General features: G+C 43.8%; 1 long non-coding RNA gene across 2 annotated transcripts; it reads left to right on the plus strand.

Moving 5' to 3' along the window:
* Positions 1–136: 136 nt before the first annotated feature.
* On the plus strand, positions 137–3,102 carry LOC137156523 (uncharacterized). 2 transcript variants are annotated; one of them, XR_010920782.1, is made up of 5 exons: positions 137–594; positions 1,008–1,094; positions 1,436–1,731; positions 2,127–2,194; positions 2,989–3,102. It is a non-coding gene; the product is annotated as an uncharacterized lncRNA (long non-coding RNA). The 2 variants fall into 2 exon arrangements; XR_010920781.1 differs by lacking the exons at positions 137–594; positions 1,008–1,094 and having other exon boundaries at positions 1,223–1,731.
* The last annotated feature ends 22,286 nt before the right edge of the window (positions 3,103–25,388 follow it).

Raw genomic sequence — 25,388 nt, forward strand, 5'->3', positions numbered from 1 at the left:
TGAGTTGTATGCCACACTGTCATTACTTCACCGAATGACTGTTACCAGATCTTTGACATGTACTCTGCCTATAAGTCCCACATTTCACAGAACAGTGTTATCTACTGCTGTATATAAAGTATTTCTAACAGTGACGATTGATTGTGTGTATGGATGTATGGATGTGTTTAGGAATTAATTCAGTTAAGAATGCCGTTTGTGTGCTAGAATGAGCAATGCATCACCTAAGTCTTCTTCAGTGTCAGCAGGTACAAGCCATCTCATCTGTAATTTCAACTACCATTCTAAATGGCACAGCAAGATCATGCTTTTCCATGAAGGTAAGAATGAACTGTGTCTTTTGACCGCTATGGGGAAAGAAAATGTAGTGACAGTCAGTGAAGACCCGTGCAACAAACTGTGAAATGTCAGGTTATGTGGAAGATTGAGTAATAGTAGCCCTCTAAGGACATTTGGAGTGGTAGTGTAATCCACATTGCCTCATTTGGGTCATTGCCATTTCTCTTCTATTTTTTGCACTGAACACAGAGAGAAATGATAACGAAGGATATAGTGCTGCTTCCTTTCAACTCATCAAACCATTGGGTAATTGGGGTAAGATGTTTTTGTTTGCTAAACTTTGGGATAGTATGCAGTAGATTAATTACAGCGTGAAAAATTAAACACACTGCTTTGTCGCAGTGAGGTACGATGTTGAAATTAATTAGTTCACAAAGTCCCATTGCAATGTTGGAAACCAAAAGTTCATTGGAGGTGTTGACATGCAGAGTATTGATCTAAAAACGCGGTTACTGTGCAGAGAGGGTTACGATGCTGTGTATGTACATGGTACAACTGTGGTCTATCCTGCTGTACAGGAGTGACTGCAAAACATGATGTAGAGATACGTAACAGCGATACACTGCCAGTGTTGAAATTTTGAATTACTTTTCTGAGAAGGCATTATGTAGTGCTTGAAAATATGATATTGGCAATAACTGTTAACATCTCTGTCTTTACACTGTCAGATAGCATTGATGGCCAAGAAAGAGTTGTTGATAATTGACCCCTTATTTCAGGAGACGAAATGTTGAAGAATGGCTGAAGAATTGGAGGTGAATAGAACCTAATTCTGTACAGAGGTCACAGTGTCTATATGTGTGACAGTACTTGTCAGAACAGTAACTACCTTGGTAATATTGTCATAGTAGGTTCCTTAAAGAGGGGTGGGTATGTAGCATGATACATAATGTTTTGTTTGCCACATGGCAGACAGGGGAAAAAGTGGTAGGTGTCATAAAACTGACATGATCACGTGGAAAGGAATGTATCTATGTGAGTATGAACCCGTTGAAAGCATTTACTAAAGCAAGAAGAAAAGAAGTCCTACATATGTAGGATGAGGAAAAGCAGGATACAGTGATACATCATGCTATTGTTCTCTCCACCAATTCAGAGCCTTCTTGTTCAGAGACAGATGTAAAGGCACCATAGGCTGGAAAACAAAGGTGCTGAAACACAAGGCACAAAGTGATGGGCACAACTGTGGACCACTCATCCTAAGGGTATTGAAGACAAAGTTTTAATAATAACTTGTATCCCTGTGTTATAATGATGTATTTTCTAAATAAAAGTTATCATAGTTTGCAGAAAGTTATTTATTGGAAGAAGACATCAGGACTGTGGAAACAACGGAAGAGGCCATGAATATTTTTCGAAGAAAAATAGCAATTCGTTTGCTGCAGGAGTCAGGTAATAACTGTCTTACGAATACCGATTGAGGACACAGGGTATGGTAAGACAATGTGAATGTAAGTGGTTATTATGTGAATAGTTCAGTGGGTATATCTCAGGTTTTTTCCTATCATGGTGACAGTGTCTGAATAATGTGTAGAAAAGATGTACAATATGGATGCAATGAATTGTTCCTCCTGACAGAACACGTATATGTACTTTGATTGTTAGATCCACCAGCAATAAGTATAGTGAGAGTTTGAGAAAAGTATTCTGAGCTGCAAAGTAAAAATATTCTTATACAGTACAAACGAATATATGTCAGAACCTGTTGCTTAAGTGACAAGATGTGTAAATGTAGCATTTACGTCACAGTATAAGCATCCTTACATAAACCTTTATTGATTTTTCAGACAGCGTGGAGGACTACTGCATATACTGCAGCTTCATGACTTGCACACAGAAGAAAGATTGCATGATGGTAAGAATCAAGAAATATTTTATGTGATTGCTACTGTTTTTGAGTACAAGCCACACAGTAACAGTAGGTAAAACAAGTGCACCACTAGCAGCAATAAGCAATAAGAACCCAGTTAAGAACATATGATGAAAACAGTAATGGCAGTACATGACATAATATCATTAATAATACAAATGTACTGATAGCTGATTAACAAGCTACATGTACTCTGACACAGGAGTCACCTCAAGCCACCCTACCTCATGAACTGAGGGAAATGGAGGCGGGTTGGCTGGCGATGGGGCAGGCCTTCAGCAGTGCAGGGATGCTTATCTCAGCCCAGGTGCCCATCCACTGTGTGGCGAGTGGTGTACAGAGCTGAGTTCAGGGTTGCTGCTGAGCTGTAGCCGTTGTGGATTTCATGGGGGGGTTCCCTTCCACTTTGTCTGTGGCACAGCTCAATGTCTACATGACCGATGTATTACTGACATCTCAGAAACACACACAAACACAGACACACTCCATGTTGTAGCAAATACGTAAGTTACGTTCGTTTTTTTTTAAAACACAGAGTAATATGATGGAGCAATATCACAAGACTTGCACATACACCGCACTCAATATCCTACATAAGGCTCAGTATTCTTGTATTAATTCGTGTGCAGTACTGTGTCATCAACGATGAGCGCAATCTCCTCAGTAATGATTATACATATAATAAATATTATTTATGGAGTAGTACCAGTCAAGAGAAATTAAATTTCTCATTATCTGGCCAGTGATTTCATTCATATTCTCATTATTACTTATGACAGGTCCAGTGTGACTCCTGTAAGAGGTGGGCACATGTTCTCTGCATTCCTGGAGGAATAAGTGAAGACATACTGCATGATGAGCACAAGGAGTACAAGTGCAAAAAGTGTGCCTAGTTCATACATTGAATAACTGTTGTTTCAAAATAAATTTTTGAGTTATGTTGGAGTTATGTTCAGTTATGTTGGAGTGACATATCTGGCTTATCAATGGAGAATAGTAAAGTTTGATATTACTGTTCAAGCCAGTAGAGGAAATAAAATCTTCATTACTCAAATTCATATGTTTACGTACCTGTTTCTGAATACTTTTAAAAGAACTCATTGTTCTTGCTTCTATACAGTTGTGTACAATACAAGAGTAAAAAATAATTCTTGATACTATAGGGGAAACTGAAACTTCAACATGGGATAAACAAATAACAGGGAATAAAAGAATGGTAATTTGACAAAAGGTTGCCGGGGGGAGGGGGTTGGGGGGCCGGGAGGGCTCTACTTGAAAGAAAGCATATACCACAATTAACGAAAACTGTACTTTTAACAAAATATACCATAGAATGTCTGTGGATAGCAACTCCACGCTCCATTAATGGCAGTATAACTGTAGGAATATACTCCCACCCACCAGGCAGTATAAAAGTAAAGAACGTAATAAAACTTTTGGCTTACAAGTACCCACATATTGAGTTTCTATGTGATACACAGAGAAGATTTCAATAAACCTTACATGTAAGCTTCTTGTGGCAGGTAGTCGTGAAACATACTAGAGGAGGTGAAATCGGTGCTCTAATTGTAAGTTGAGCACTGATGTGGAACAAGAAGTTAATATAGATGAAGTGCTTGGAAATAGGGGTCAGAGCATCATAACATGAAACACCCCTATAGGAATTAAATACAGCATGATAGAGGATCAAGGTAAATACATATCAAAAATGCAAATACAAAACAAGAAAAGGGAAAACTGAAATCCTAGAGAAGAAAATGGAAAGGAGCTTACATGGGGGCAAATAATGTGTACAAATACAATTGGGAAGGAGACGAAGAAGTGGTCCAGTAGAAAGAGGAGAGGAAAAAGTGATACAGGCTATGAGAAGCGGGGGCACACTTTTTCCCGTGATTTTGTGTGTCATTGCTTGCTGAATGCTTGCTGAATGCTGAATGTGGTGAGCATGCGCACAATGCAGTGGTCACAGGTTTACTCTTCTGCCATCTACATGGGAGAAACAGAGCGGGGACACACATTCTCACGAAATACAGTTTTTCACTTCACACCTGGCCGTACGCAGGAGGAGTGGGCCCATGAGAGATAGTGATGTGAAAAATAGATATTGTCCAACCGGGAGTGGCTCGACCACTCTTCCCCCACCCGGACAAAGGTGAAGGTGATGGTGTCGTCTGGGTGGTGGTCCCACCAGACGTCCACCAGGGAGTGGCTGTCTACGATCTCCCGGAGGACGGCGGCGGACTGGCACTGCTCGGTCCCCGTGCGGTCCTGCTCCTCGAGGGTGGTGTTAAAGTCCCCGCCCAGGACCAGGCACTCGCGAGGATCCAGTGCACCAAGGAAGGCGGCCGCCTGCTGAAGGAACCGCACCCGCTCCAGGCCCGCATTCGGGGCATGGACGTTGACGAAGTTCAACACCAGCCCCTCCATGTGGACCTGGAGGTGCAGCAGATGGCCCGGCACAACCTCGGTGATCCACAGCACCTCGGGCTGCAGGGTGCAGGAGAACAGGGTGGCCACTCCGCCCATGCGGGTGGAGAGATGACTCAGGTGCACCCTGCCTCCCCTCTCCAGCCGCCAGCTGGCCTTTGCGGCTGGGTCCGTGCGGGTCTCCTGCAGGAACGCCACGGAGTACCCCCCCTCCTGAAGGAAGGAGAGCACTTGTGTCCTGCGGAGACCCTTCCTGCAGCCCCTGGTGTTCAATGTGGCGAAGACGACGGGCATCATGAGGAGGGCTGGGGAGGATCCTCGCGGCCAGGAACGCCAGCGGTTCTCGCTGGGCTCCGCAGCAGTCCGTGACTGTTCCCGAAGGCCATCAGGGCGTCACGGAAGCTGCGGGCCCGCTGGTAGGTTGCGACGTCCTGCCGCCCGGTCCCTTTTCCCACCTTCAACGTGGCCCTCACGGCCTGGAGGACGCGGTGGAAGTCCCCCCAGCGTTGCAGCGCGAGCTGCACCCGGTTCCGGGCACCACGGGAGTCCCGGAGGAAGGTGTGCAGCTCCTCGCGCAGCGCCTCGGGGGGGTTCGTCCTCCAGCCCGGCCCCTGCAGCGGCCCTGCTGCCGGATGGGGCAGACGACGGGGGCAGCGGCAGAGGGAAGACAGCAGCCCCTATAGGGCTGGGAGTGGCAAAAACAAAAGCCGCCTCCTGGGAGCTCTCCAAGGGGAAGGAGACGACTCCAGGGGTGGCGGGGGCACAGGTAGCAGGGGGAGGGAGGGAGGATTCGGGGACGGAAGGTGGCGGGAGAAGGAGAAGGGGAGGAGTCGAGACGGGGGGGGGGTCGTTGGAAGGGACAGGGGGAGGAACAGGGTCAGGTGCAGAGTCCGCGGCATTGAAGCCAGCGGGGCCTGGTGTCTCTGGAGTGGGGCCGGGGGCTGGAGGGTCAGGCGAGGCAGGGGAGACGGCCTCGGGGCCAGGCATAGGAGCCGCACCATCAAGGGTTCCACACTCCTGGGGAAGGGGGACTGAGTCGGCGGGCAGCCATCCCGAGGTAGAAGGTGGGGAGGGCAACTGCCCGGGGCCAGAGTGGTTGGCCGCAGCCATTGCCCCGAGGGCTGCAGGGGCCACAGCAGAGGTGGCACTATCTACCGGGGTGGGGGAAGGGTCCGGGACACTCTGGGGTACAGGAGCGGGACCATCAGCTGGGGAAAGGAGGGAGGGGAAAGGAGAGGGCGGCTGAGGGCCGTCCTCGGCCAAACCCTCCGGACGGGAGGGTTCGTCCATCCCGGACATGCCGGGGTTAGGCCCAAGGCGTCTATCTCCTCCATAAGGGAGGAGAAGTCTCCCCCCGCCACCACGAGGTCCTCCTCGGCGGGGACCGAGGAGGAAGCAGCCTCAGCACCGGTGGAGGGTGCGAGGGGTATGGGGGCAGAGGGGCATCCGGCCAGGCCCCAGCTCCAGCCCAGCCCCAGCCCAGCTCCAGCCCAGCCCCAGCCCCACTCCCTCCAAGCCCCAGCCCAGCTCCAGCCCAGCCACAGCCCAGCCCAGCTCCAGCCCCTTCCAGCACAGCTCCAGCCCACCTCCAGCCCAGCACAGCTCCAGCCCCAGCCCCAGCCCCAGCCCCAGCCCCAGCCGCACCCCAGCCCCGCTCCAGCGCAGCCCAGCCCCAGCCCCGCTCCAGCCCAGCCCCAGCCCCAGCCCAGCTCCAGCCCCAACCCAGCCCAGCAGCAGACCTGCCCCGCTCCGCCCAGCTCCAGCCCCAGCCCAGCCCCAGCCCCGCTCCAGCCCCGCTCCAGCCGAGCCGCAGCCCCGCTCCAGCCCAGCCCCGCTGCAGCTGCAGCCCAGCCCACCCCACTCTACCGGGGTAGTGTTCAAGCAAGGAAAGTTCCCCACAATAGCGGGCCCATTCCCCCGCTTACACTTAGTAGGAAACAACCTCTGTAATAAAATCTAAAGTCACCCAGCAGGGTCCTAAAATTCCTTAATAGTATCTGAAATGGAGCTTCTACAATATATTCAATAACGATTAGGAAACTTCTTTAAACACCACTCTTATCTGAAAAGACAACAAATCTATAAAGCAGGGACTATTTTTCAGAAAGAACCCTTGAGCTTCTCTGATAGATGTAACCCAAGGTTCAACAGACAATAAAAAGGTGAGGGTGAAAAGTTATATAGGCCAGACTGTAATTAATAAAGTAATACTCAGTCTTCAGTGCACCTTTTATATGGGCAGGGATTTAAACTAAAGTGAGAGATTCATAAGACAATAATGAACTGTGAGCTTTGACCTGATTAGTCCTTTTCTCTTATTGTTTACACTGTGACTTTATTTTGAAAAGTACCTTTGTATTCTAACATATAAGGAAGTCTTTTCAGATAAGAGTGGTGTTTAAAGAAGTTTCCTAATGGTTATTGAATATATTGTAGAAGTCTAACATCCATGGTAATTCAAAAGAATGCTGATTCACATCCCATGCATCTTCCCAGAAGTTGCACATGGTGTAGTGAGACCTAAATTGAGCCCAATATGTCCAGAAGGAAGCAAGAAAAATGTTTTCGTTTCTGGAGAAAAATAATTTAGATTAGTAGGAAAAAGGGAGAAGATGGTAGTTGTTTGGAGAATACAAGGTTTCTGAAATATAGTCTGACCATCCAGATGCATCACTGTGTCTGCAAGTTGATTTTGGGGAAGTGCCTTGTTTGCTGAAACGCAAGACAACATTTATATACAAAGCTTCTCACCCCACAACACACACACACTTGTTTGCAAAAGATGGTGAACTTGAGTTTGATTTTCTATTTTCCCAAGAATCTTTTGAAAAAATGGTGTGGCTTGTCACATAGAGGATTAACGTGCTCCAGTGACTGAGATGATTAGATACACAGTAACTCTACAGTGGAATTATACCTGGCCTATAGCTGCTACTTCAGAGGAAAGCTAAACTTCTGGCAATTTGCTTAGCCACTTGTGTAATACTATATCATGAAAGCGGAATATCTTCCTGACTCCTAACTGACATTTAATTTATATCTGAAACATGACGCTTGCAAGAACTCAATTTTGATTTTAGCTTGAGTAACTGCAGATGTTGTTCTTGCTCATACAAGTAATATGCAGTAGGTTGGTGTTTCTAAATGTCTTGTTTATGGAGTTTGGATTACACTGTGGGATAGCAAAAAGGGAGATTTTACAAATTAAAAATCAATATGAATTATCACAGCCTCCCACAAGGCAAGGCAGAAATGTTCTTACTGAATTAATATTTCATTTGTTTGCCCTGTGCTTTTTTTTTAGTTACATACAAATACGTATCTGCCTCTGTCACATAAAAGTTCTCACTAGAATAGTATTTCACTGGTGCAACCAAGCTTCTCTTAAACCCCTCATCTCTTTTTATGATGTTTGTGAGTACTAATAGGGAGGGCTAGAAATACTCTAGTTTTAATTGCAAGTTGAAGTAAAAAATTAAAAAGTTGTAAGATACGACAACATAAAAGAAGACCCCTTTTTTCAAATTTTTTAAAATGTTGTCTTGTTTTCTCATCCTCCTTTGAAATATGTTAATTATTCACACTCCCAAATTCCTGCATCACTAGATGAATATAAGCATTTGTGCATGGAATAGTTTTGAAGAATTAATAAATAGTTGTTAGTCTTACTCACCATTAATGACTGAGGCATGGTCTCCAAAATTACCATATAAAATATTCAAATCTCAAAAGTTAACAATGAACATTTTAAATGTGAGCCCTTTGAGCAGGACTGGCACCAGATACTAGTTGTGGAAGGGAAGTCCTGGACAGGGACTTGGGGAAAGTTTAAACAGTGTGGAAAACTTTGTATATTGTCACATAAAGAATTCAAAAAACAGATGTAAAGAATATATTTAAAGTTCAACAGAAGGTTGATTTTTTTTTTTTTTTTTAAAAGGTATTACAGTCTTGGCAGTGTCCCTTTTAATTAAAGGAAGGTATTTAAATCTGTACTAATGGTCACTTGCTAACTATAGTCACCTGTCCTAGTGATCAATAAACTTTCAGGGCCCAGTTTGTCATTGCCCTATGGCCACTAGCTGGGGCGTTTCCAGTGGACACAAAGCCAGCTCTGTGTCCCCTACTCACAACAGAAGTCCCAGTGCAGGGAATGTTTCAAGACATCCCCACACCCTGAGTATTCTCTGCTGTTGCAATGTCCATAGAAGCTACAGCAGTGGGGTGTGTAGCAAATGGCCAGCTTCACCCTAGTGGGTCTCACGCTTTTGCCTCTCATAGTGGGCCAAGGCATCAACAGCTCCCCCGGGAGGGGATAGGGACACAGGCCCGCCTACTCCTCCGGGTCCCAGTCCAGGGGCCCTATGAATAGCAGCTTTGTGCTACTGGCACTATATACACAACTGCAGTCTTTCCCCTGGGCTAATTTCCCCCCTTCTGGAACCTCTGGCCTTGATCCCTTGACACCTGGGGCTGGGCTGCTTAACCCAGGCCCCTATGCCTGGGGGAGAAACTCAGTCCTGCCAGGGGCAGGCTTCCCCCTCCTGGGCCCAGTACCTTTCTCAGCACTCTGTTCTGCTCCTTCACACACATCTGCACTACTCCTCCTTCTCCATACAACACTCCTGCTCCTTCCAGCTCATACCATGCCTAGCTGGAGTAGAGGGGTTTTTATTAAGCAGCTGGCTGGGCCTTAATGGCCTCAGCTGCTCCTAATTGCCCCCTAATGACTTCTGGCTAGTCTGCCAGGAACAGAGCTCTGAGCATTTTGGGCCTTCCGGACCCCCTTTGGAGCACTATCCTACGAGCCTCTACTGAGCGGGTGTTCTGCGACTGTGGGGCCTATTTCTGGTCCTCATGTCCACCCACTCCCGTGGAACTCAAATAGTAGCTTGTTTGCCCCATCATCCTTGCCTTGGCCTTCCTTCTGGTCAGTTTGTTGCCCCGCCCCAGCCACTGTGTTGGTTTATCCCCTGCACCTCCCAGCTTGAGCAGTTTGCCCCTGAGCCTTCCCTACCTTGCTCCAGCCCCAACCTACCCCCCCTTCCCCTGACTGCTGCTGCTTCCCCCTCATCCTGTCCCCTCTGGCCCCCCATGCTCCTGTCTCCCCAGCGCTCATGGCTCCCCTCTAGTCAACCCCTCCTTTTTAGTTGACCCCCACTGGGCACTGCACTCCCCTCCATTGGTTTAGCCCCCCCCCCATGCAGCCAGAGGAACCCGGTTTCCGTCTCGGGCTAATGGAGAAGAGCCCCTGATACACAACCCCCAACTCAGTGTGCAGGTGGCCGAGACCCTCTCGGTGCCATGAAGGCTGGTCCTGGCAGGAGTCACCAAGATCACAGATCTCCTGGACTACGAACGGGAGGGACTGGGTGAACCCCAGGTGCTGACTCGGAGCATGAGGCTCTTCACCCTTTGAACTCCGCAGCACGTACTCCAGGAGGTGAGGGCAGCCTTGCCCCCCCACTGTTCGGGCTTACCTCGAGCTCGTCCTGGCCTGTGTTATACTGGAGATTAGGTGAGGCAATAACAACAGCTCTTTCAGATCTTAATCTAAATCTGGCCTCATTTAGATCATCAGCATCTCTAGTCAGATGCTCATCATTGTGCCTGATCCTGCAAAAACATGTAATTTTACTCATGTGAGTAGTCCAGTTGAAATCAATGTAAATGCTGTCGAGTCATTATTAAATATTTTATTAGTTGTGTTACTTATATGGTTACAGGAATTAGTTCTTTGTTGGTATTCATCCTTTCCATTATGATTGCTTCAATGCAAGGAAAGAAGAACAGCAATGCACACGAGTTAAGTCAGTTGTAGCTGAGATTGCAGTTTAATTGTAAACTCTTGTTTTCTGAGGTTTCTGATTGAAAAAAAAATTATTTTTGGCCTTTGTACACAAGGTTTCATCCTTTAAATGATTATTTTCAGCTGTTTTTAACAAACGGTCCAGCCATTGGGAATATATATTTCTAGCAGATTCAGAGTTGTTTTTTGCTTGTGTAATTCAAAAATAGCTGTGTTTTAGAAAACTTTATTTGGCAAGCAAATGCTCCTTAATGAAGACTAATCACTTCAAGAATTACAAATATACATTTAAATAAAGTGCTTGAAAAACTATAGTTTGTGTGTGCATTTCACTATTTTTTTAATTCTTAGACAAATGCAATGGAAAATTGCATTTAATATCAACACAGAAACAGAAGATTTTAAATATTCACATCTGATTTTTGGATGAATCATTAAACAGTTGAGACCATTTCTCTGACAGCTACAAGCTAAAGCCTGGATTCTACAAGGGACCCTACCTACAGGTATCTCGTCATGACTGTTTGGACTGAGCTTCAGCCAGCTAGCTCGCATTCATGCCCTAATCTGCCTTTACACTGAGCTAGATGATCAACAGGAATGGCTGGATCAGGAGAGAGACAGCCTACTGAAAATACTGCAGTGCAGCCCATATCTTTTAGTTAACCCTCCTAATTACTTCAATGACACATTGAGCCAAGAAAGATCCCTCCAGGAACTCCAAAGAAATAAACCACGAGAGAAATGTTAAAGGGTTAAAGTAAATCACAGATATACAAATGATTAAAAGTCCATTTACATCAGGTTTCAGGAAGAAATGTGGATTTGCAGGCTTGTATAGTTCCCTCTGGTTCACATACAGTACCTGGATGGTCTAAGTCCTTCTGTTCAGTTGCAAGATGAATAGATCCAGAGGTAGGTGTGTGTCTGCAGCTGGACAGGATCATAGACAAAATGGATCCTATGGTTTGATCTTATAAACCCCCTCCCTCGGCCATGTGGCCTGCAGACAGTCACAAGACCCAAACTGGAGTCCGGAGTCACATGGGCCAATCCTGGTGCCTCTTCAGGTGTGCTGCCTGCAATGGAATCCAGAGTCACATAAGCAGGTGCTGGTGACTCATTGGTGATGCTGGCTTCTCCCTCTGGGCCCCTTGCACCTGGGAATGCCTTAATGGGCCATTATGCGGGCCATTGTTCTGCGGCCATCCTATCTGGGGTGTTGCCCAGGCAGCACAATTTGAAACACAGATATCTCAAATACATCTATAACTGCCATTTCACATATTACACATGAACATAAATATTATTATCTTATTTAGCATATTATAACCTTCCAAACAGTACCTGACATGGCATATCCCACATGGATTATTATGATTCTGCCATGCTGATGTCACACAATGTACTAAATGCCCCCCTACTCAAGCCAGCCCGCATGACACCCCCAACGCGAGACTGGTGTAGAAAGGAGTAATCGGAGCTCTTGAATACACCTCAGGGCCCCCCCATCCAGACAGTATGACACTCCCCATGCAGAACTGATGCAGAAAGGGGTGTCCCTAGACACAACTGAATGCATCATAGGAACTTTCCTTCTTCAGGTTTTAACATGTTTCAAGGCTTTTACACAATATCAGGCATATGGTACATTTTTATAATTCTTGCACTAACAACAAATTAACTACAAGACTTAATAATGGCACACAGATCATTAGCAAAATTATGTTTAGCTAAAACAGGCTTTCTCCTTGCAGGGTTCATTAAGGAGTTAACAATGTTATATAATTTTTTTACAAACAGTTGTAAGGGTTTAGTTAGCTCAATGGTGACACATACTTTACCACTGGTTATTCTGTTACCTTTACATTACCCTCCTGCTGGGGCTAGGCTTTGGACCCCCACTCTGGCCCCTCTAAAGAAACATCCCTTTGTTGAGCCCTAACAGACTCATTCTGCATGTGACTCCAAGTCAGAGCTGTTCCAGGCATGCCCAACCCACTCTCAGCTGGCCACACCCAAGAGGAATTCTCCTTGCTTACAGCCATGGGTGGTTCACCTCCCCCCCTCCCCCGCCCCCCGTCCGGCAGGTCATCTGCATTAACACATACACTAGCTATCCCTTTCAAGTCTGGACTAGGTTTTAAAGAGAGATTCACCATTTTCACTAGCATCTCATAAACAGGGTTCTGATGTTCCTTCATTGCCAATCTCTGACCCCACATAGCATCAGATGTACCTGAGTCCACTAAGAGACTACAAGATATATCCAAAGCATTCAGAGGTGAGAGTTTGCTTACCACCCCGTTTTCTCAAGAGATCAACCGCCCATCCATCCTGCAGTGTAGCTTTGGCTGCCCAAATTTCCCTCTGAAACTGAGGCACTATCTGCTCACTTACAGAGCTAACAGCCTGGAGACATTCAGGTTCCAACCTCATTGTCTCCCCACTATAATGATTAAGCACAGCCATTTGGTTACAAGGCTGTTTAAGCTTTCTAAATATCTTTACCCCATCTGGAATCTTTTCCAAGGTATCCAAACAGGACCTTTTTAAAACTGAGTCAGTGAATCCATCCACATTTGGGAAACTTTGGCAGTCAGAAACTGAACCACTTTTCCCAACATCTAAGCTGTTGCTTGCTACAGGCAATGGCCCATCCTGTACTGACTTAATCAATTCGCTTTTACACCCTTCAGTTGCAGCAAACTGCTTGCACAATCCATCAGGAGGTTTTATTTCTACAGGAGCAGTTTTAGGCAACAATCCATTTCCCAGAGAAATGCCCCTCCCCTCTTCAGCTAAAGGCTGCTCTAAAGAAACATTTCCCTGAGCCTCAACAGACTCTTTCTGGGTTTCAGGTAAGTCCCGGACCAAATCTGATACTGGCACCCCCTCAATTTGCATAAACTGAGAGGCACACCCCATCTGCTCTTTAGACAGAGGATTGGAGCTAAACTCTCTCTCTGCAGATAAACTGCTATTCTCAACCTTCCAACCATTTGAAATTTCCCCCTTTTGGTCCCAGCCCACATGGCTGTTCCCAGACAAACTTTTGGAGATCGGGGTCGCTTTCCCCATGGGCAAATCATTGCCCCCAACAGACACAGACTTAGGAACCTTTCCCTCCTGGGTCTCAGTTGAATCCAGAACCACTTCTGGTATATCAACTGATAAATCCTGCACCAGCATAAGCTGAACAGTACTTTCTGCCTCCTCCACAGACAGTACTCTGGGGATTACTTTCCCTCCAGCAGATAAACTGCTACTTGTAACACTCAAACAATTTGAGGTTTCCTCTCCTTTGTCCCAGCCCATATGGCTGTTCCCAGACAAACTTTTGGGGACCGGGGTAACTTCCCCCATGGGCAAGACATTACCCCCAACAGACGCAGGTTTAGGAACCTTTCCCTCTTGGGTCTCAGTTGAATCCAGAACCACCTCTGGTCCAACTGATATAACACTGGAGATTTTCTCTCTCTCAGCAGATAGACTGCTCTTCTGGACATACAAGCTGCTATTTTCCACAATCCCAAGGCTAGAGACGCTCTCTTCCTTGTCATAGCATACCTGGCTAGACACAGACAACTGCTTACATTCATGCACCCCCTTTTTCCACATTTTCCCATTGCCTACTGGTAATGCAGGAGACTTACATTTATACTCCCTCTGAATTTCGCTCAGATTCAGAGCCGTCTTAGGCACATCCAACTCACTCCCAGCTGGTAGCACTGGAGAAGGCCCGCCCCCCTCTTGACTATCAGGTGGGGGGGGCATCTACCTCCAAATCATATTCTCTTTGCGATCTAGTGATGACATTGACCTTGCTCCTCAGAACTACCATGACATTTCCTATTAAAACATCCGTCGGGAGCAGATCCCGAACCCCCACCACCATTTCACCCTTAAAATCTTCCCACTTCATGTGGACCTTCGCCAAGGGCACCTTTACTTTGTATTCAGAACGAGCCACCAAATTCACACTCCTACCCGGCAAATAATCCTCCTCCTGGATTAATCCCTTTTTAACCAAGGTAATTTCTGAGCCGGAGTCCCTCCATGCAGTGCACTCAATCCCATTGACCCTGGTGCTCTTTACGAATTCATCATTGCCCCTCTCCATCTCTAACTATGTGAGGGCAGTGAGGCAATCCTCACCCCCCCTCCCCCACTGGGGATTCCAAAAGAGGTAGCATTAACCCTTGCAGTGTCCGTCTCCCAGAACAAGGTGGCAGGATCCTCCTGTACCTGGCCAGTCTCTGTACTTAAGAGTGACAGCGTTGGAATTAATTGCGGGCTGGGGGGTTGCTGGCCTTGGATTATTCCTGCCCCCATAGTTTGGACAATTTGGCCTTATATGGCCTGTCTGTCCACACTGGAAGCATGCGGCAGGTTTTCCCCCGGGGTGGGCGCTTTTCATCTCTGGGCTGGTATAAGACTTCCTGGCCAAATTGGGGCTAGTCTTATTTCTGGACCCATCCTCCCTTCTAACCTGCGATGAATAGGGGTTGTTTTTCCCTTGAGGCTTATGCCACTCCCGGCTCCTGTTTTCCATGAAATCATCCGCAATCTGGGCAGCCTCCAAAATGGTATTGGGCTTTCTATCCGTAACAGCTGCTCTGATCTGGAGGGGCGCTATTTCTAGGAGCTGTTCCCTAGCAAACAGATCAACAACTTTGTTAAAACTGTTATAAGCCTTTGCTCCCTCAATCCACTTTTTTAAATACCCAAGCAGTTTATAAGCAGTTTCAACATAGGTAACATTATCAGACAACGTAACACTTCTAAATTTCAGCCTGCAAGACTCGGGGGTAATTTTAAACCTTTGCAACACTGCTTCTTTAAATTTTCCATAATCTAATGCATCATCTGACTGCATTTCATTAAATACCTTATTGGCCCTTCCAGTCAATCTGGTGAGGAGAACAGGCATCGTTTTCTCATCAGGCACCTGATGAATATTACAGAGTTTATTCAAAAGTGGATAAAAACTCTTCAATATCCTTGTCCTCTCTGTAAACGGGACAGATTCTTTCCAGACCTTTGCTGATGAGAAGCGAAGAATTCTCAGATGCCAGTGGTGGATCCTGTCTTCCCTCCTGGCGCTGGAGTTTGGCCAATTCCATCTGTCTCTGATGGGCTTTTTTTTGCAGCTCGCTCGGCTAGCTCTGCAGCTCGCTCGGCTATGTCATCTTCCTGTCACATTTTCCACACGTGAAGTTCTACCTTCTCTCTCTCACGCTGGAGATTCCGTCCCTCTTTATCGGGTTGCTGCCCTTCATCTGCAGCTGCTCCTTTTGCAGGGGAGTCAGCTGGGGACTTTGTTTCCAGGTCGTTGTTTCTGAGCAGATCTCTCATTTTCTGCCCTGAGAGATTCCCTCTAGGAGTTAATTCTCTCTCTTTGCATAGCTGCTTAAGCTGTTTTGCGCTCATATCGTCATATGATCTCTGCTCACTCATCTTGACTAACTTTAATCTTTAACACTCTCAGTATCAGATTTTAAAATTTGGAATACCGTGAGGTTCTGATCCAAAACCCAAATGTTCTGGTTCTGTGGATCCTGCTACGACTACGCCACTGTGACCCGTCTGTGTCCGGGGTAGCCAACTGATAATGCCAAGGTCAGGGCAGGCTACAAAAGGAGAGCAGATTCTCCCCATGCTGGTGGGTGACACTGAAGCCCGGCTTCCCAACCAGCCACGAACCGCTTCTGATTTCCCCACACTGTATATCAAGAAGCCAGTCCACAAATGCCCACAGCCCCCTTTACTGCATTTCAGCTCCAGGCTCCCAAATCAGCACTAGGTCCAGTAAAGAGACTAGTTACTAGAACTCTATGCTCTTTACTAAAAAGGTTCCCTCTGACCCCAAGGGGTCAGCCACAGTACCAGATCAATATAAGTTTGGATCTTACCTAAAATACCACACTGGCAGCCAATCCTTTAACCCTTTAATCCAAAAATAGTGCTCTAAATTAAGGTGAGCAACCTCCACACATTACCACCCAAGAATCATATAATCCATTCCTGTAGTCTGCAGGTGAATTCACAACCCCTCATGAGCAACGGTACTGAAGGCTGATGATAGATCTAACAGCATCAGCATGGATACCTGATTTTATGCATGTGCTTGGCATAATTCCCACTGACTTCAGTGCACAAATGTGTAATTCTTTTCAGGGTCTAAATCAACAGAACTGCAACAGGTAAATAGATAAACCTGTTGGGATTCTCTTAGGAGATGCTCTTGTATAGTTATAGTATCTGTTAATCCCAGTGACTGGCTGATTTTGGCTTCAGCTCCAAATCATGATGGACTCCTCCCCTTTTGGACTGCATACCAATTAGCTTGGTCTCCGACTGAGATTAACAAGAATATATTCCCTTATCTAAATACCGACCCCATTCTCTTAACGGCACTTTTGTCTAATTATTGGGGAAAGTTAAAAATAACATACAATATCCAGAATTAATTTTGGATAGAGCTACTGTACATATAACTTGAATATCCAGTGCTGATTTTTTATAAATTCTTTCTTTGGTACTCCAAACAGATTAGTATTTAGGTTATCTGTAATCAATACTTTTTTCAGTGCACAATCTGATCGAACAAGTTTTTGTGTATACAAATACAGAATTTGTGCTTGCATATCTAAGATTTAGATGGGGGACATACATTTAGATACCGGGTTTAGGCCCTTAATATGCAGAAAATAGCTGTATTAAGGAAAAAAAAGATTTATGTATCATAACTAGATCTCTTTCCCAGGGTTCATGAACCTGAGTTTCTGAGAGATGAGGGTGATACTGTAGCCACAGTTGTATCTTGTTTAAGGTAGCCATTTAAATTATTATTTTCTGATTGACTTTTTTCTTAAACAGATGCCAGCAAAGATGGTAAATAACTTACGTTTTTCTTTGCCTCACTGGCAGTGAGAGTTAGTGCAGGAGACTCTTGTTATGTCGAGGAAATGGGGATTGGAACAAATTTAGTTCAGCCTACCCTAAGTCAATTCTTACACTTTCTCTAGAAATAGGTAAGCGTGGCACTGGATGTTAGTATTACCCAGATAGTTACAGTTACATTAGTGTTTCTATTATAAATCTGATTTGGAGGTTTATTATTTTGCAATAAAGATTCTTACTGAACTTAAATTTTCCGCATTATCTCAGGAGAAAAAAAATTGTGTCCAATATTTAAAAAAAACTTTAGCAAGGACCTGCTGAAGTTAACAGGAGTCTTTCCATTGACTATAATGGGAACTGAACTAGGTCCCAAATTACTTTAGAAACAGAAATGAAAGTAAAATTACCTCTGTAGTGAGCCACTCTATACAATTTTCTAGGACTCTAATCTAAACTAGAGACTTTTTTAAAGTAATATTTTAAAACAATTGGAAAACAGGTTGAGAAGGTAGTGTGATGCTGGCAAAACATGTTCAAGCTCTTGCCAAAGCTTTAAGCCTCAGCTGAGCATTGACAAATTAATTGCTAGAAACCGGTCTGTTTCATTTGTATTAGTATGGTTAAGATGGATATTGGATGTATAACAATGCGCTTAGTGTTTAGACTTTATGAAATGCTTGTAAGTTGCTGTATGCATTATTCTCACAATTTCTTTACCGCATGCATTATGGTACTATTTAAGTTTTTGCTTTGTAACTATAAAAAATATTTGCACTGAAAATTAACCTAGTCAGCAGAGATCATCTCCTGCCCATCAAGATGGCCTATCAGAACTAAATGGGCCATTGTGGGACATTACAATACAAAGACTTTTTTAAGTGCCCCTTACACCCAGGAAGAGGCAACATGCAAAATAGATCGTCCCATGAGCTTGATTTCTGAAAAAAGGAAATAAAAATAGCTGACAAGAAAATGTTTCATTTCTTTTGCTATTTGGACTCTCACAGGACCAGAGCTACAAAAGAGAAGTAGAGATTCTCAAGGTCAACCTGGGTTAATCTTAAAAGACATTCAGAGTTCACACATTACTACAATTCTGTCATCTTTTGAAACCATAGACTGTAACTCATTTGTGTAGATACTTGGCTGCTTTAACCCTGAATAACTCTCTCATTTCTTTTCTTAGCTCTGAGGTTGATAATCATGGTCGTGAGCCACTTTATGTGACGGGTAGTTATTACACATGCCCAAGAAGTAATAATAAGACGATGTAAGATTCTTTTACCCCAGAAATCTAACTGTTGAATTAAAGGAGATGACCTATAGATTTGCTAGTCGTGAAGATTCAGTAGGAATGCTCTACTGGTTTGCAAGGAGGATTTTTATCAAATCCTAAATCAAGACGGATGCTTTAGAAATGCTCCACTGATTTTAAATGAGTTTTTCTACCAATTTTTGATTCAGATGCAATACTAATCCTCAATTGAAACCAATAGAAGATTTCTATCACATACAACCTAATATAGGATTTAGTGGAAAAGTTCCAGCAAAACCACTGGAGGATTTGATTCACAACACTTTTATTAACTTTACCTGAGTTGCTTCCAGTACCTAACACTTAAGAAAAAATTATGAAATCCCCACTATACATTTAGCCAGTAGTGCAATGTTGCCATGGCAATGGTGAAGATTCCTTCCAAGGCCCATCAGCTATCAGTTCTGTTCTGAAGGGAGAGGTGCAATAGCTGAGCAAAACTTTACTGTGGGAATATCACATATTCAGACTGGTATCAAATATTTATTTTAAAGGAAATTCTCCTTAAAAGTCAACACTAACATTCTCTCTACATCCCACATATGTTTAGTAGCTCACAGGAAAGGAATAATACACCAGTGTTTTGTCATATGACAGCTCAATGTTTAGTCTTTGTAGGGTTCCATTTGTTAATTAGTATTTAGTTATTTATTTTGCAAGCCTATAAACACTTTATAGAAATACAAACAACATATTAAAATTCACTTTAACTCAACAAAATGTAGCCACATACGGGAAACAAGATAGCGATATCCTTAATTTTACCCAACTGAGCTCTATGCTAACTATGTATCTTATGCCCACATCATGACCTAGACAAGAAAAAGGCACAAAATGCCAGGAAACTTCATGAGCTTCAACTTGCACAGTTTTCCACAAATCATTCTGTTGTGGACAGAAAGACGAAAGAGGCTGTGTGAGGATATCAGGACAGATGTGTTTCCATAGAAGCCTCAGTGCTTTTCCCTGGACCAACCCCGTCCCCCAAGATAAAGTTCTGAGGGCAGAGTATAATTCTCAATAACATAATGCAGACAGTACTATCTTTCACTGGGAAATCCCTGTAGATTTTGAGGATAATGATACTGTGGAGAGTGGTTCTCCCTTGGTCCCAGCTCCTTCCTGCTATACCCTTCTATATTCAAAAACTTAAAAACCCCAAATGTACAGGATTGATGGAGCTAAGGCTCAAACACACCCTCTCCACACCACTGACAACAAAAATCTGACCTTTTTCAGCAGGCTTACTGCTGATCTTCTGACTTCTGTGCTTGAAGCAAGGCGCATGAGCTGACTCTGAGTGACTCTTAACCCCTAAACTTAATGTTACTTCAATCTATTTCTGAAGTGGTTATTAACAGATCTTTATATGAATGACCTTATCTTTTTCTAGCTGTAATAGGCTGTTTTTATCATATATAGAAAATGTTTATCTATACTATTGTCACACGGGCTGGCCTGAGTGGGGGGGCATTTAGTAATTGTGTGACATCAGTATGGCAGAATCGTGATAATGCGTGTAAGATATATCATGTCTGATACTGTTAGAAGGGATATATCGTGCTGAGTAAGATAATAATACTTATGTTCATGTATTATATGTAAAATGGAAGTTATGGATGTATTTGATATTTCTGTATGTCAATTTGGGCTGGCTGGGACATGCCCCAGACAGAGAAGTGGCAAGACAATAGCCTGCTTAATGGCCCATTAAGACACTCACAAAGGCAAGGGGCCCAGGAAGAAACCCCAGGCACACCTGAAGAGTTACCAGGATTGGCCCATGTGACTCTGGACTCCATTTTAGTTCTTGTGACTTTCCCTAGGACAGAGGGTATATAAGATCAAACCACAGAATCCATTTTGTCTATGATCCTGTCCAGCTGCAGACACACACCTACCTCTGGATCTATCCATCTTGCAACTGAACCGAAGGACTTAGACCCATCCAGGTACTGGATGTATACCAGAGGGAACTATACAAGCCTGCAACTCCACATTTCTTCCAGACACCTGATGTATATGGACTCTTAATCATTTGTATGTATGTGATTTGCTTTAACCCTTTAACATCTCTCTACTGGTTTCTTTCTTTCTTTCTACAATAAACCTTTAGTTTCAATGCTGAAGGATTGGCTGGCAGCATGGTATTCTAGGTAAGATCCAAACTTATATTGAACTGGTACTGTGGCTGACCCCTTGGGGTCAGATGGAACCTTTTTAGTAAAGACCATAGAGTTTAAATAACTGATCTCTTTACTGGACCTAGTGCTGATTTGGGAGTCAGGAATTGGAATGCAGTAAAGGGGGCTGTGGGCATTTGTGGACTGGCTTCTTGATAACCAGTGTGGGGAAATCAGAAGCAGTTCATGGCCTGTTGAGAAGCCGGGCTTCAGTATCACCCACCAGCGCTGGGAGAATGTGCTCTCCTTTTGCAGCCTGCCCTGATCTTGGCCTTCTCAGGATGCTACCCTGGGCATGGACGGGTCACAACTATAATTAACTGTACTACAGTTACTATAATCAACACAATGATTTTACTCACAAGTTTGTTAGGCCTCTTAATATAAGGAAATCATATAAAGGATCTATGCCATTACATTAGTAAATAAAATCTTGAAAGAAAATACATGTGTAAATACTGCAGGACTGGAGTCACAGACTATCTGAATGCTAAATAAAAACTTTTGAGTTCTCACAATGCAACCAGGTTTTTTTAAATTTATTTTAATGTTTTTCATTGATACCTTCATTTTAGTGAATATGTCAGAGACCATTGAAAATGAAGCAAATGCATCTTTAAGAATCATAAAAACTATACACAGATAATTAACTGATATTTTCTGAATTATTAGTCAATTTTAAGATTATTGACACTTGAAACATTGAAATTGACATCCTTAGGTAAAATTAATTAGGTGATTTTTAAAAGACATGAAAAACACACTTGGCTAAATTAATTCTTAGTATAATTCCAATGAAATTAATGTACACAAGGGAATAATTTGGCAATCTGACTAAGTGCCTTTATTTTATGTCTCCCTATCCTTGTCCAATGTCTGTTACATTTACAACTACTGCATCTCATCTTAGGCTTGGTCTACACTACCAACTTACGTTGGCATAACTATGCGGCTCAGGGATGTGGAAAATCCATACCTCAGAGCGATACAGTTATACTGACCTAACCTTGGGTCTAGACAGTGATATGTCAACAGGAAGGCTTCTCCCGTCAACATAGCTACCATCTCTCATGGAGGTGGAGTCCTCTCCTGTCGGTGTAGATAGCTGGTGTACTTGGGCTGCTGCAGCACTGTCAGTGTAGACAGGTCCTTAGCCTAGGGCTTTCCTTACTCTCACTGATTAGTACCTTACTCCTTGGTAGTTCATTTGATTTCAACCTAAATAAGAGTGGCAGAATCTGGCCCCTAGACTGTAAGCACTTCAGGACAGGGACTTTGTTTCACTGTATGTTTACATAACCTCGTTACTACTTTGTAACTCAAAAGCACTCACTTTTCTATTCTCTGTGCCCTTGCTCAAGTGCTTCTCACTCCAGCTGTCATTCTGAACTGCATAGAATCAACTAGCTCTAACATTTCAGCCTTTCTTGTCTGAATAGCAGCAGAGAGGAAAAGGATATGTTCCATGTATATCCATTACACACACACACAGCCGTAGGAGGACACATGTGATGGTAGCTTCTCTTCTACCACAGGTACATCAAAAATATGGAAGGACCACTGGACGAGCTGATTGTCAAAACCAGGCCCCCTACCATAGTTCTCATATGATGCAATTAACAGTCAATTCTATATCAATAACACCCAAGTATTACATATGCTTGGTGCATCTCTGAAACAACTGTTTACTAGGCTTGATTCTGATCTCATTTAAACCACTGTAAATTAGGACTAACTTCAATGAAGTCAATGGGCCTGATTGTTCGCTCACATAAGTTTTACACTGGTATAACTACATTGGCTTCAAGGGAGTTAAGTATTTGCCAATGTGAACATTTTTGTACAAAATTTAAATACTGACCAATTCTGTGCACATTCCAGTGGATTTTAGGTTTTTTTGTTTTTTTTTCAAATCCCTAAAACACACCAGAATATTTGCAAATTGTCCATTGCCTCTCAGACCTACATCTTATTTGAAAAAACATCCTTTATAAAGATTTTGCCTTCCTCTCTCTCTTTCTTCCCCCCAGGCTCCCCTATAATTGTCTCTACCATGGTTCCATGCTTTACCTCAACAACTCACATTTTCTCTTTTTGCTGCTTTTTCTGTTTCCCGTGTCCCATTGTAATTACATCTCTCCCCTCATGTGTCCCCAGGGCTCATCTATAGCTTCTTGTCTACTCCCATGACTCTGCATATTTTCTCCATTTCTCCCTCTGTCTGCCCCCCATCAGTGTCTGCCTCCAATGTTACCTAGAGGAGTAGGGGCTCCTGCTTGGTGTGAATCTCTCCCCAGGCTGACCCACAGACCTGTAGCTAGGCAAACAAAACTGGAGAATCTGTGAGATGCTGTGGTGAGGCAATTCATATTTAAATGAGCGGCCTTGGCAAATTGTAAAATAGCAAGTGCAATTTCCTACATTTTTGAAGATTTCAGAAAAAGTTTTAGACAAACCAAATAACAAATTATTTTAGAATGTTGAATAAATGCAATTTGCCAGTGGCAAATTATAGACTAATAAGACACCAACAAGAGTGCACCAAAACCCCTATGCTCCAAAAGCACTCATGTTGTTCTTAGCAGCTAAAACTTATAAATATACATATAATCTCAAAACCAGCCTATTCTTTTCTCGGTAGGTAATTCAAACACAGTAGACCTATGCACACTTTCTATCCATATTCACATTTTCCAAAGCCCCCCTTTTCCCACAAAAATTTACCATAAGCACAAATGTTTGATTTTTATATATTTTACCATAAAACTTTCTTTTGAACACTTAAAACAAATTTCAAATGTATTGTGTCTTCCTCAGTTATATTTTCTTCCTCTTTCTCCACTTGACATTTTTCTTCTCTCTTTTCCTTGGGTCTGTGTTTCCTACAGTTAGGCATTCTCATTCTCCCACCTGTCCATCCATCTTTTGTTCCTCATAGATCATCTAGCTTCCCAGTGTCATCAATCCTGTCTCAAACTCATGGTTTGCTGCCACCAGCCCCACCATCTCATCCCCCATCTCCAAACTCCTCCAAGCAAGTCTCTGCTCCAATCTATCCTCTGCCCTTACACAGAATAATCAAATTATCTGTCCCCAGTCCACCTTTTGCCCTTGCTTCAGTCCCCAATGTATCCTGTATTCCTCAGCCAATTTTTAGCTTCATCAGTACATCATTTGCCTATGAGCACTTACCAGCCCCATTCATATATTCTGTCCCTAATTAATTAGCTCCAATCTTCCATTAAGATCCCCAATAAACTGTCTCTTCTCATCTCCCCTCAGAGACTCCCAATCAAATCTCTTTCCCACTCTTCATCTTCCCCTTCCAATGGTTTTTCTTCAAGTAACTAATCCATCCTGTCTCACTAAATCCATCAAGCCATGTTCTTCAACACAACAGCTCAATCTATCATCTGTGACCACCCTTCAGACATCTGATCCTCCCATCCAGCAACAAACTGATCCTCTATCCCCAACAGGCTTGACCAGACAATGGATCCTCAGGCATGATCTCCCAACAAATGAATCCTCTGTCACTAGTCTTTCCAGAAAAACTGATCCTATGTTCCCCTCACCAGCAAACTGATCCTGTGATCTCCACAGGTTTTCCCCAGAATACTGATCCTGTTTCCTACCAACCCAGCTGTTTCACCCTCCTGTTCACCTTCAGGATTCTTTTCCCTCTAACCTAAAGGAGAGATGCACTAATTGCTGGCACTTCAGGAAGACACAGGGCTGTGACATGCAGAAAAAGAGGATGATGTGGAGGGGTGATACTGAGACTCTGTTGCCTTCACACTTCTAGACTGGATTGCCCCTAAGGGCTAGGATGAGAACTGTTGGCTCTCTCTCTTTTTGGTCATAATTATTAAAACAACTGTTCTTACAGTATTTGCACCTTTTACTTTTGACCTCCCTTGTAAAGAAATCCTCTCTGTTACCTGAAGTGTGTTAGTGTTACTGGGAACTCACAGAAAGTTAGAACATGAAGTGCCTATGCTTGGATCACCTACACTACTTGAATACAGGCTTGTTCTCAGATCAACCTGATGAGACTGGGGAATGGTGTATGACACACTGTAGTGGGGTCAGTTACTGTATTAAATAATCATAAGCCTCTTCTCCTATGTGTTGTCATCATTTTAGAGATGAAGGCAAAAGGGTAAGGGGCTGATTTTCAAAAGTGTTAGACACTTGTAGCTCTCACTTATTCCAACTGCAGCTGAAGGTGCTTAGTGCTTTTGTAAATTAGGTCCTAAGTAACTTGGTCAAGGCCAGAGTGGGAGTTCAGTTAGAGCTGGAATTAGAATGCAGGAATGTTTCATTCCAATGCAATATTGCCATAAAAACACATTTAATGACTGTATCCTATCATAGTGTATCAATTTCTGAGCCCAATCCACACATTTTATCACATGCATAAGGTAAAAATAAAGCTGCTCTGAATCCCTACAGAACTTTTGAACCTCAGTGTTTCCAGACGGAACGTCACAAAAACCAGTATCCAGTGTCTGGATCCTGTTGAATCCAGGTGACAGA

Source organism: Emydura macquarii, unplaced genomic scaffold (assembly GCF_026122565.2).
Source record: "Emydura macquarii macquarii isolate MOO-44397 ecotype Brisbane River unplaced genomic scaffold, CSIRO-AGI_Emac_v2 contig_1451, whole genome shotgun sequence".
In the NCBI taxonomy this organism is placed as follows: domain Eukaryota; kingdom Metazoa; phylum Chordata; order Testudines; family Chelidae; genus Emydura; species Emydura macquarii.